General features: G+C 38.2%; 1 protein-coding gene across 5 annotated transcripts in view; it reads left to right on the top strand.

The window, feature by feature from the left end:
* Positions 1 to 12,833, top strand: part of PTPRA (protein tyrosine phosphatase receptor type A) — a 159,507-nt gene that overhangs the window by 69,959 nt on the left and 76,715 nt on the right. The gene's annotated exons all lie outside the window — the stretch shown is intronic.

Raw genomic sequence — 12,833 nt, 5'->3', positions numbered from 1 at the left:
TCTGAAAATTCCTTCTGGTTCTGCAGTTTCACCACCTCACCTTAATGTTAATCAGCTAGCATTATTTATGGCAGGTGATGATTCAGGGTTTGAAGAAATAGTTTCTTTGTGCCTCACAGCTAGCTAGGGAACTATATGGACGACAATGTTTTATCTAATCTTTCTGGTATTCCCAATGTTAGGTAAAGTGTGAAGGCAAGGACGTGAGCTTTGGAGTTTTAAATGCCCTGAGTTTGAATCCTAATAGCCACTCATTAGGTATGTGGCCTTGAAGAAATTCCTTAACCTGTGATCTTTAGATTCTTCATCTCTGGAGTGGAAGAACAGTATCTAACTCATTTTGAGGATTACATTGATTAAAGTATATAGAATGCCTAGTACTAGTGCTAAGCACCTATCAGGCAACCGTGGATTGTAGTTGTAAAAGTAGTTTTTGTTCTTAATAATAAATGATATAATGTTGATTGAATGAACTGTTAGCTGAAGGAATTGAAACCTCCTTCTAGGTGCTTTTTTTTTTCCCCCCAAAAATTTTTTTTTTCTTAACGTTTATTTATTTTTGAGAGAGAAAGAGAGAGAGACACACACAGCATGAGTTGGGGAGGGGTGGAGAGAAAGGGAGACCCAGAATCTGAAGCAGGCTCCAGGCTCTGAGCTGTCAGCCCAGAGCCCAATGCGAGGCTCGAACCCACAAACTGGGAGATTCTGACCTGAGCTGAAGTCGGACGCTTAACCAACTGATTCACCCAGGCACCCCTTTAAAAAAAAAAAAAAAAATTAACGTTTATTTGATTTTGAGAGAGACAGAGACACAGCCTGAGTTGGGGAGGGGCAGAGAGAAAGGGGCTCCCCCCCCCCAGCCCAGCCCAAATCAAGAACCTGAACAGCTCTAGGAGAAGGCCCAGGCAGAGTTTGACATTCTTAGCTGCCACTTCTTTGTTTCTCCCACACCTGGGAGACCTCCTCAGCAGGGCTGAGAGTTGAATACTTACTTTTCTCACAGAGAGCTTCATCTCTGTGAAAAAGGTGAGTTTACTTAAAATCAAGGCTAGTACTTAAATGGTCATCTATATTGAATATCTGAAAATCAGTGATTGATTAATGTGAACACATTTAAGTCAGTCACTGCCCCATTACTTAGAAATCTATAAAATGGAAATAATCATCAATTAGTTTTCGTTGGTATTAGAAAGATTTATCTGTTTCTCCATTAGTCTTTACATTTTTAAAGGGTCAAATGGTGATAAGATTTGTAAAGAGAAGTCAGATAGTCCTGGACTTGAATTCTGCTTCCACAGTTTACCAGCTATGTGATCGTCTCTCAATTTCTTTATCTGCAAAATGAGAGTTAAGAAGAGTATGTAACTGGTAGAGTTGCTGTGAGATTTAACTGAGATAAAATGCCACATATTGAGATAATTTGTACCTGATGCTTCATCATATTTTATCAGTACTAATGTATTGAATATTGAATGCATAACTTTGAATAGGTGTACTCTTAATAGAAGCTATCACAACCAAAGTCTACACTCTGGGTAGATTCGTCAAACTCTCCTTTGCTAGTGGGGGCTTCGCAATATTGATTCCTGAAACATTTTTTCTCTAGCAAGTGAAGGCAGCATTGTACTTGCTGGCAAAGGGGCTGAGAAAAATACATTCCAGAGCACTTTATCATTCCCATCCTAGGTGATCACAAGTCATAACATTTAAGAGTTGGTCTTCTTATTCCTTATAATTAGCTGTATGTATCAGGATTGGGGTTGGTTGTATATATCAGAAAATAAAATAGGTTTCTTTCTTTCTCATATATATGAAATCTGAAAGTAAGCAGGACTGGTATGACCCGTTGGTCAGTGTCATAGGAGAACTCAGTTTCTTTCTAACTCTCTATTCTGCTATTTTATGTCACTTCAGGGTCCATAATGGCTGCTGGGGCTCTAATCATCACATCTAAATTCCACATTATAGGAGAGAGGATAGGAGAAAAAAACTTCCTTTTAAAACCACCTTCCTAGAAACCTCATCATACACTGTAGCTTATAATTTCTTGGCTAGAATTGAATCACTTGTCCACAACTAGCTCAGGAAGGGGGCGTGTTCTCCTTACTATTACCACCAGTTTTCGCCCTTCTTCCTCTTAAATGAAGATGGCATGTCTCTCAGGACCTCTCAGGGTCCACTGACAGGGAGTGTATGTTTGATCAAGAACTATTTCTTTTTGGCCTGAAGCCAAAGGAATCGTTCTCTAGCAGATACTCAGTATGACTGTAATGATACAGGTTGTATATTTCAAATAATTTACCCCTGAAATGCATGTAAGCATCTATAATCGCTTGCTTATAAAGTTAAAATCCAAGATTTCTGTAGTTCAAGGGAAATACCCCTGCTTCCAAAGGTGCACAACACAGTAAGTTGCAGTAATGCCTTTATCAGCGTCATAGGGTTGGGGAGGATTAAGTGAGAGGAGGCATACAAAGTGCTCAGTGCAGATGGGGCTTTGAGACAGGACGGCAAATGTGAGTGATTTAACAGTTAGTGGACACTGCCCACTGTCCCCACCACTGAGTATACAGCCTCCACATGTATCCCTAGAGAATGTCTCAGATCTACACTGAATTCAGATTTTAATAACATTTAGAAAATGTTGTTAGACCCTCAGATATCAGGAAAACGATAGTTACAATTTTTCAGAACTTCTTTGTCATATATCCTAGGGCTTTTAAGTATTGCCAGTGGCATCTTGGTTTTCCTCTGTTATTTGAATGTTAAACTTTCCAACACTCTAATGTATGTGCAATGGAACTGATTTTTTTTTTTTTTAACTAAGAAATGCTTTTGTAATGAAATAAGGACTGTATATTCGCCCTTTTTCTGGGTGTGGTAGAGTAGGAGAGAAAACAGAATGTGTGTGCCATTGTGTCTAATAAATTAGGGAACTGCCCAGAGTTCATGACTCATCTCCCAAAGCCTCCCTGCTCAGTTATTCTGTAACTCACAGTTAACCAAAGGATTATGGTTCACAAGTGCTTTTTGAAAAATGACCAAAGTATAGATTTGAGTTTCTTCCTTATTTTGCCTTTCCTGAAATACATAATTCTGTCTTTACTCAGCTAGTCTTGTCTAATCAAAAATGATATGTGGGATAGCGGAAGAAATCATATACAGCTAACTCTTCCTTAACAAGGCATGTATCCCTTGGATAAATGCCTAGTAGTGCAATTGCTGGGTCGTAGGGTAGATCTATTTTTAATTTTTTGAGGAATCTCCATACTGTTTTCCAGAGTGGCTGCACCAGTTTGCATTCCCACCAGCAGTGCAAAAGAGGTCCTCTTTCTCCGCATCCTCGCCAACATCTGTTGTTGCCTGAGTTGTTAATGTTAGCCATTCTGACGGGTGTAAGGTGGTATCTCATTGTGGTTTTGATTTGTTATTTCCCTGATGATGAGTGATGTTGAGCATCTTTTCATGTGTTGGTTGGCCATCTGGATGTCTTCTTTGGAGAAGTGTCTATTCATGTCTTCTGTCCATTTCTTCACTGGATTATTTGTTTTTCGGGTGTTGAGTTAGGTAAGTTCTTTGTAGATTTTAGAAATGAACCCTTTATCTGATATGTCATTTGCAAATATCTTCTCCCATTCCATCGATTGCCTTTTAGTTTTGTTGATTGTCTCCTTCACCGTGCAGAAGCTTTTTATCTGATGAGGTCCCAATAGTTCATTTTTGCTTTTGTTTCCCTTGCCTCTGGAGACATGTTGACTAAGAAGTTGCTGCGGCCAAGATCAAAGAGGTTTTTGCCTGCTTTCTCCTGGAGGATTTTGATGGTTTCCTGTCTTTCATTTAGGTCTTTCATCCATTTTGAGTTTATTTTTGTGTAGGGTATAAAAAAATGGTCCAGGTTCATTCTTCTGCATGTCGCTGTCCAGTTTTCCCAGCACCACTTGCTGAAGAGACTGTCTTTATTCCATTGGATATTCTTTCCTGCTTTGTCAAAGATTAGTTGGCCATACATTTGTAGGTCCATTTCTGGGTTCTCTATTCTGTTCCATTGATCTGAGTGTCTGTTTTTGTGCCAGTACCATACTGTCTTGATGATTATAGCTTTGTAGTGTAGCTTGAAGTCTGGGATTGTGATGCCTCCTGCTTTGGTTTTCTTTTTCAAGATCGCTTTGGCTATTCGGGGTCTTTTCTGGTTCCATACAAATTTTAGTATTATTTGTTCTAGCTCTGTGAAGAATGCTGATGTTACTTTGATAGGGATTGCATTGAATATGTAGATTGCTTTGGGTAGTATCAACATTTTAACAATATTTGTTCTTCCTATCCAGGAGCATGGAATCTTTTTCCATTTTTTTGTGTCTTCTTCAATTTCTTTCATAAGCTTTCTATAGTTTTCAGTGTATAGATTTCTTACCTCTTTGGTTAGATTTATTCCTAAGTATTTTGTGGTTTTTGGTGTGATTGTAAATGGGATCGATTCCTTGATTTCTCTTTCTATTGCTTCATTGTTGGTGTATAGGAATGCAACCGATTTCTGTGCATTGATTTTATATCCTGCAACTTTGCTGAATTCATGAATCAGTTCTAGCAGTTTTTTGGTGGAATCTTTTGGGTTTTCCATATAGAATATCATGTCATCTGTGAAGAGTGAAAGTTTGACCTCCTCCTGGCTGATTTGAATGCCATTCCCATAATATATACTTTAAATATCTCATAATTTTATATATCAATTATACCTCAATAAAGCCAAAATTAAAAGATTCCTTTCACAGTGGCAGCGTAATATAATCAGGAATTAATGCAAGAAGACATGAATAGGACAAAAAAAATGAGTAAATACAGTAACACCTTAAGGAACATTTTCTGAAAAAGTAAATGGAGGGGCACCAGGGTGGCTTAGTTGGTTGAGTGTCCGACTTGATTTCAGCTAAGGTCATTATCTCATGGTCGTGTCAGGCTCTGTGCTGAGCATAGAGCCTGCTTGAGATTGTCTCTCTCCCTCTCTCTGTCTCTGCTCCTGCCCCACACACCCTCTCTGTCTTTCTCCCCTCTCAAAATACGTAAACATTAAAAAAAATAATAAGTGGGGAGAATACTGTGTCCCAGGATTATAAAATTCAGTACCATAAAATGCCATTTCTCTCTGATCTGGTTATTTTATCAGTCTTTTATTATAAAAATGTTCAAATATAGAGAAAAATTGAGACCATTTTTTACCCACCCCCACCACATAGACCCAACAATGAACATTTTATTATACTTGTTTTATCAAATTATTTGTCCATCTATCTGCCATTCCTCTGTTCATTCATATTCATTCATCATTCATATTGTTTTTAATGTATTTCAAAGTAAATTGCTTATATCAGGATACTTCTTCCCAAATACTTAAGCATGCATATCATTTCTATTTGTTTATGGGTGGAATTGTCTTCAGAGGTGAAATTTATGTGCAAATGTACAAATGTATTTCCCTATCAAAATACAGAGTATCATGCTAAGCAAAATAAGTCCATCAGAGAAAGAGAAGTCGTATGATTTTACTTACGTGTGGAATTTAAGAAACTCACCAGATAAACATAGGGAGAGAAAAGGAAAAATAAGATAAAAACAGAAATGGAGGCAAACCATTAGAGACTCTTAAATACAGAGAACAAACTGAGGGTTGCTGGAGGGGTATTGGGTGGGGGGATGGGCTAAATGGGTGATGGGTATTAAAGAGGACACTTGTTGGGATGAGCACTGGGTGTTCTATGTAAGTGGTTGAATCACTAAATCCTACCCCTGAAACCATTATTGTACGGTAAGTTAACTAACTTGGATTTAAATTTTAAAAAGAAAACAGTTTTTCTCTTGTCCAGGAAGATACACTTATATTTTTTTCCAGTAAACCTTTCATCTCTTTCATAGGCAAACATTGTTCTGATTTTTTTCCCACCATAGGTTAGTTTTTTAATCTTTTATTTTGAATTTTCTTTTAATTTCAATTATTTATTTTTTTAGTCATCTCTCTGCCTAATTGTGGGGCTCAAACTCACGACCCCAAGATCAAGAGTCACATGCTTTACTGACTGAGCCAGCCAGGCGCCCCTCCACTATAGATTAGTTTTGCTTGTTCTAGAACTTCACATGTATGGAATCATATGTTATATGCTCTTTTATGTAAGGCTTTTTTCACTCAGCATGATGTATTTTAGATTCATTCATGTTGTCATATCAGTAATTCTTTCCTTTCATTGCTGAGTAATATTCCGTTGTGAGAACATACCACTGTTTATATAATTTCTTATTGATGGTTACCTGGATTGTTTTCAGTTTTCTGTTATTATGAATATTCTTGTACTAGTCTTTTTGTGCTCATATGTTTATATTTCTCTTGGGTAAATGTATAGGAATGGAATTACTGGATCACGAAGTAGGTATATATTTGGTTTTATAAGAAGCTGGTACCTGCAGGGGTACCTGAAGCTGTCATACAAACTGATTTTTAAAATAAAATGAAAATACAGGGCACCTGGGTGGCTCTGTCGGTTAAGTGTCCGTCCGGCTCAGGTCATGATCTCACAATTTGTGAGATAAAGTCCTGTGTTGGACTCTGCGACGACAGCATGGAGCCTGCTTAGGATTCTCTCTCTACCTCTCTCTTTGCCCCTCCTCCACTTGTGCATGCCTGTATGTGTGTGTGTGTGTACTTGCTCTCTCTCAAAATAAACATTTAAAAATAAAATAAAAATTTCACAAATAGTAGCCCATCCTAGAAACCATTCTGTGACAGGGAAAACCATTCCTACTATTAGAATGTGTGCACTGGGTTCCTGGCATTGTGCAGACTACAGCTGGCAGTTCTGGTTTCCGCCTGACATTTCATAGTACATATTTCCTTTGGATTCAAACTACTTAACCATTCATCTGTATTCGTAACCATTCATCTGTATCTGTATTCATCAAAGGCTAGACCTTCATCATAGAACCAGCTTTTAAAATCAATTCGGAGAGAGAGGTGTGGGGAAGAGATAAATTTGAGAATGTATGGGGTGTCAGTAAATCAGATATGATAGAAGGAGGTTGAGGGATTTAACAACAAAGAGGTTGTGTGTGTATGTGAGAGAGAATGAGAGGGGCAGGGGAGGGAGAGAGAAATACCAATGGTTCCCCTCCCCCATGAATTTTAATTTAATTTTTGCAAAGTTTATTTTTAAGATAGCCAAAAGGTGTCCTGTATACTGAAATAAAATGATCTCCAGAGAGCCTCCTCATTCTGTTCAAAACCAAAAGGTGTCTTGTATATTGAAATAAAATGATCTCCAGAGAGCCGCCTCATTCTGTTTAACAGGCTTCATAGTATTCCATTTTATGAATAGGCCATCATTTATTTAATCATATTTCTCTCTCCTGTTGATAAACATTTAGGTTATTTCCAATATTTTTCTATTGCAAACAGTGCTGCATTGAATATCCTTGTACATAGGGCATTTTTAAGGTATGAGTATATATATCTAAAATTCTCAATTGGAATTATGTCAAAGGGATTGTGCTTTTGCAATTCTGCTAAATATTTACAATCATATGAGAGTACCTTTTTTCTCAAATCTTTACCCCAGTACATTGTTGTTAAGTTTTTTATATTTGCCTATCTGATAAGCAAACACTGATATCATGGTGTAGCCTTAATTTGGCTTTCTCTAATCATGAGTTGAGTTTAAGCATTTTTTTATATATATAAGAGAACGGTTTCCTTTTCTGTGAATTGTCAGTTTCATATCTTTGCCCATTTTTCTTTTGGATTGGTGGTTCCCTTTTATTAATATGTAGGAATCCTTTATACATTAGGGAAATAAGACCTTTGTGAATGAGTTGGAAATATTTTTGAAGAGCTCATTCTTTAAAAATATAGAAGTAGTTGTTTTAGTGGAATGGTGGAAAAAGAAGCCAGATTGCCATGGAGACAACTCTTCCTAGAAATTTGGCTGCAAAGTAGAGTAGAGAGAATGCTAGCTGAAGGATTGATGTAGAGTCAAAAGAGTTCTCCCTTTCCTTTAAATTCTTATGTCTAAATGCTGTTGTAAGTTAAAGCGTGGAGGTGGTGGTAGGGGATCTACAGGACAGGATTCCTAATGAATTGAGATTTTTAGGAGGAACTGTAGATGAGGAGGAAATGTGTAAATATGTTGACTGGGAGTTAAGGGTGTCATGCAGTCCAGTGGCTTCTATTTTCTCAAGTGAAGGCAAAGCCAACAGCCAAGAGTGTGGGAGGAGGTGGTTGGAGAGGAGAGGAGGTTCTTTGAAATCACTGCTATGGAGAATTGGAGAGAGCTGAGGAGGGAAATATAGAAACATTGCAGAAATTGTTTGGAGTTCCATCGAAGCAGTAGTAGTATCAGCCTTATGGCTTGTTTGGTTTTCTTAAGCAGCATTTGGCAGTCCCAAATGTGGGGCTGTTGGTTGGATTAGTTTAGGATTGGACTGTTTTTGTTTTTCCCCATGTAAGTAGAATAGAACAGGGGTAGCAAAAGAATTTAGGATGTTAGCAAGGTAATGATGGAATTGACACCAAGCTTTCTTGGGTAGAGAAGGAAATAGGACAGAAATACTAGATAGAAAATTAGAGAGAGGTTCAAGGGACCAGAAGCCTAGGTGAGGTCAGAGAACAGGTGTAGACATAAAAGAGAGGGAACTGTAAGGAATAGAGAGTGTGGTGGAGAGTGGGAAGGTAAGCCTCAGTCTGAGTTTTTCCTGGTGATGACAGAACCATTGTCAAGGCTGGCCCAAGTGGAGTAGAGATGTAAGGTTCTTGGAGTTGAGGAAGTCCAGTAATTCATAGGCTGGCCCGGATGTGAATTGTGGTGGCTGTCATCTGTGAGGATGTTGAACCATCTTCCAGGAGAATATCAGGACTGGGGGATGGGAAGAAAATTGTGAGCCACATTGCAGTCTCTTCAGTGATAAGGGAGTGCTAGCAAATTATTAGTCAAAAAAGCCCTCAAGAATGGGGACCATTAGAACAGGTTCTAGGAAGAATGGTTTGCATATGAGATCCTTGAGTGAGGAAACCTCAACTCTCCTTGGTGACATGTAGCTCTGGGATACTTGGAATAGATTTGGAGACTGGAAGAGGAAGGAAGGAAGCAAGCACAGGTATGCATGCAGTTTAGTCTGGGAGGCAGGAAGTCACAGGAATTTGCCAGAGAGACTTTATAATATAAATTTATAATATATTATAAAGTCTCTCTCTGAGAAGAATGAGGCCTTGACTGTGGTTTTCCTGGTTGTGGTCTATAGCTACACCTTGTTACTGACATGGATCTTTTTACATTAACATACCTCTCACAGCCTAGTTTACACGCACAAATCCTCTCCAACTTGCCATTCACTGTGCACTTCTTTCCCCTTGCAGCCTTTCACATGAAGTACTGTCTTTCTTCTGCAGTTTCCTTCTTTTTGATTCATATATTCATGCTCTGTAGTGAAATCCGATTTCTTTTTAAGTTAATTTGATTGGTTATTTTTTTAATTTTTATTTATGTTAGAGCATGCGTACACTTGCATGCAAGTGGAGGGGCAGAGAGAGGGGCTACAGGATATCTATGCTGATAGTGAACGGTAAGTACAATACAAAGAAGAAAATAAAAATCATAAAGTGCCATGCTAAATGTTTATAGATTTTCCCTTCCAGTTTTATTTTCATGCATATACTTTCATACACATACATGAATCTAGTTAAGGTCATATGGTATATTCAGTTTTGATCTGTTTTTTTAAGCTTAAAAAATGAAGGTCTTGTTCCATTTTCTTAAATTCTTTGAATTGTAACAGTATATCATCTTGAATAGCAGCAACATAGTACTTATTTCAGCTTTTTCCTATTTTCCCTGCTGTTGGATATTTGGATTGTTTCTACTTTTCCATTTAATGAATATCTCTGTATCATTTTCACCTGAGTTTCAGATAATTTACTTTTACTTAGAATAGAGCCTTGGAAGTGGGTCACAAAACAATATGGACACATTTAAGATCCTTGTATAATCTTTCTGGGAAGGCATTTGTTGTTACAGGCTATTGGCCATTCCGACCAGTGTCTGATTCCTTTTCATGAGACTCTTGCTAGCATTGAATACTTCATATAATTGATCATTTCTGATTTGGAAGGTAGAAATATTATCTCTTTATTATATTCCTTTGATTAATGGGGATGGTTAGCACTTTTTCATGTATTTTCTTAGCTGTTTTTCTCTTCTGTAAATTACCTGTTTAGGATTTTTAGGGTTTTCAAAATTGAGGTCTTCGTGTTTTCCATATTGATATGACTTCTTACTTTAACGCTTTGTCTTATTGGTGGCAATTTTCCTAGTTTATTTCCCTTAAAAAAATAGACTTTATTTTTTAGAGTAGTTTTGGGTTCATGGTAAAATTGAGCAGAAATTAGAGTTTCCCAATACTCCCTGCCCCCATACATGCACAACCTCCCACGCTCGTCATCCTGCACCACATGGTACGTTTATTACAGCAAATGAATCTGCATTGACACATCGTTATCATCTTGTTTCCATTAGGATTTACTTGGTGTTGTGCATTCTGTAGGTTTGGACAAATATATAATGACATGTATTTACCATTGTATTATTATACAGAATAGTTTTACTTGAAATCCTCTGTGCTCTGCCTTTTCATTCCCTCCCTCCTTCCTAGCTCCACAGCCACTAATCTTTTTACTGTCTCCAGGGCCTTGCCTTTTTAAGAATTATGTCCTATAGTTGGAATCATACAGTATGTAGCTTTTCCAAATTGCTTTCTTTCACCTACTAATATGCATTTAAAGTTCCTTCATGTCTCTTTGTGCTTTGATAGCTCATAACCTTCTAGTGCTGCATAATATTCCGTTGTCTGGATGGAGTCCAGTTTACTTATCCATTCACCTACTGAAGGGCATCTTGGTTGCTTCCAGTTTTGGCAATTAAGAATAAAGCTGGGGCTTTATGGGGCACTTTGGTGGCTCAGTCGGTTGAGTGTCCAACTTCAGCTCAGGTCATGATCTCACAGTTTGTGAGTTCAAGCCCCATGTCGGTCTCTGTGCTTACAGCTCAGAGCCTGGAGCCTGCTTCAGATTCTGTCTTCCTCGCTCTCCGCCCCTCCCCCACTCATACTCTGTCTCTCTCTCTCTCTCAAAAATAAACATTAAAAAAAATTTTTTTTTAAAGAATAAAGCTGTTGTAAACATCTGTGTGCAGATTTTTGTGTGGACATAGTTTTAAACTTGCTTGGGTAAATAACAAGGAGCGCAATTGCTGGATCCTATGGAGAAGGTTTAGTTTTGTAAGAAACCACTAAACTGTCTTCCAGAGTGGCTGTACCACTTAGCATTTCTGCCAACAATGTATGACACTTCCTGTTGCTCCACAGGCTCACCAGTATTTGCTGTTGTCAGTACTGTGGATTTTGGCCATTCTGATAGATGTGGTGTCTCATTGTTTTAACTTGCAATTCCTTAATGACACATGTTATTGAATATCTTTTCATATGTTTATTTGCAATCTATCTTCTTCATTGAGGTGTCTAATAAGGCCTTTGGCCCATGTTTTAATTGGTTTATGTTCTTAGTTGTTCATTTTTAAGAGTTCCTATAAATTTTGGGTAACAGTCCCTTATCAGTTGTGCCTTTTGCAAATATTTTCTCCCAGCCTGTGGCTTGTCTTCTTTTTCTCTTGAGATTGTCTTTCACAGAGCAGAAGCTTTTAATTTGAATGAAGTCCAGGTTATTATTTCTTTCATAGATCGTGCCTTTAGTGTTATATCTAAAGAGTCATCACCAGGGGCGCCTGGCTGGCTCAGTCGGTTAAGCGTCCAGCTTCGGCTCAGGTCACGATCTCGCGGTCCGTGAGTTCGAGCCCCGCGTCGGGCTCTGGGCTGATGTGTCTCCTGCTCTCTCTGACCCTCCCCCGTTCATGCTCTGTCTCTCTCTGTCTCAAAAATAAATAAACTTAAAAAAAAAAATTTAAAAAATGGGCGCCTGGGTGGCTCAGTCGGTTGAGCGGCCGACTTCGGCTCAGGTCATGATCTCGCGGTCTGTGAGTTTGAGCCCCGCGTCGGGCTCTGTGCTGACAGCTCAGAGCCTGGAGCCTGTTTCAGATTCTGTGTCTCCCTCTCTCTGACCCTCCCCCGTTCATGCTCTGTCTCTCTCTGTCTCAAAAATAAATAAACGTTAAAAAAATTAAAAAAAAAAAATAAAGAGTCATCACCATACCCAAGGTCATTTGACTTTCTCATATGTTATCTTCTAAGAGTTTTATAATTTGTGTTTACATTTAGGTCTGTGAGAATAAGTTTTTGTGAAAGTATAAGGTCTGTGTCCACATTTTTTTCTTGTGTATGTATGCCCAGTTGTTCTAGCACAATTTATTGAAAAGACTATCTTCGTTCCATTGTATTGCCATTGCTCCTTTGTCAGAGGTCAGTTGACTATATTTACGTGGGTCTGTATTTGGGCTCTCTCTTCTGTTATATTGCTCTATTTTTCTATTCTTTCACCAATCCCACACTTTTTTTTAAATTTAATTTTTTAAATTTACATCCAAATTAGCATATAGTGCAACAGTGATTTCAGGAGTAGGTTCCTTAGTGCCCCTTACCCATTTAGCGCCTCCCTCCTCCCACACTCCCTCCAGTAACCCTCAGTTTGTTCTCCATATTTATGAGTCTCTTCTGTTTTGTCCCCCTCCCTGTTTTTGTATTATTTTTGTTTCCCTTCCCTTATGTTCATCTGTTTTATGTCTTAAAGTGCTCATATGAGTGAAGTCATATGATTTTTGTCTTTCTCTGACTAATTTAGCTTAGCCTAATAC

The sequence above is a fragment of the Panthera onca genome, chromosome A3, assembly GCF_046562875.1.
Source record: "Panthera onca isolate mPanOnc1 chromosome A3, mPanOnc1 haplotype 2, whole genome shotgun sequence".
Classification (NCBI taxonomy): domain Eukaryota; kingdom Metazoa; phylum Chordata; class Mammalia; order Carnivora; family Felidae; genus Panthera; species Panthera onca.
Note: the sequence above shows the minus strand (reverse complement) of the source record. Positions and strands in the feature narration are given on the sequence as shown.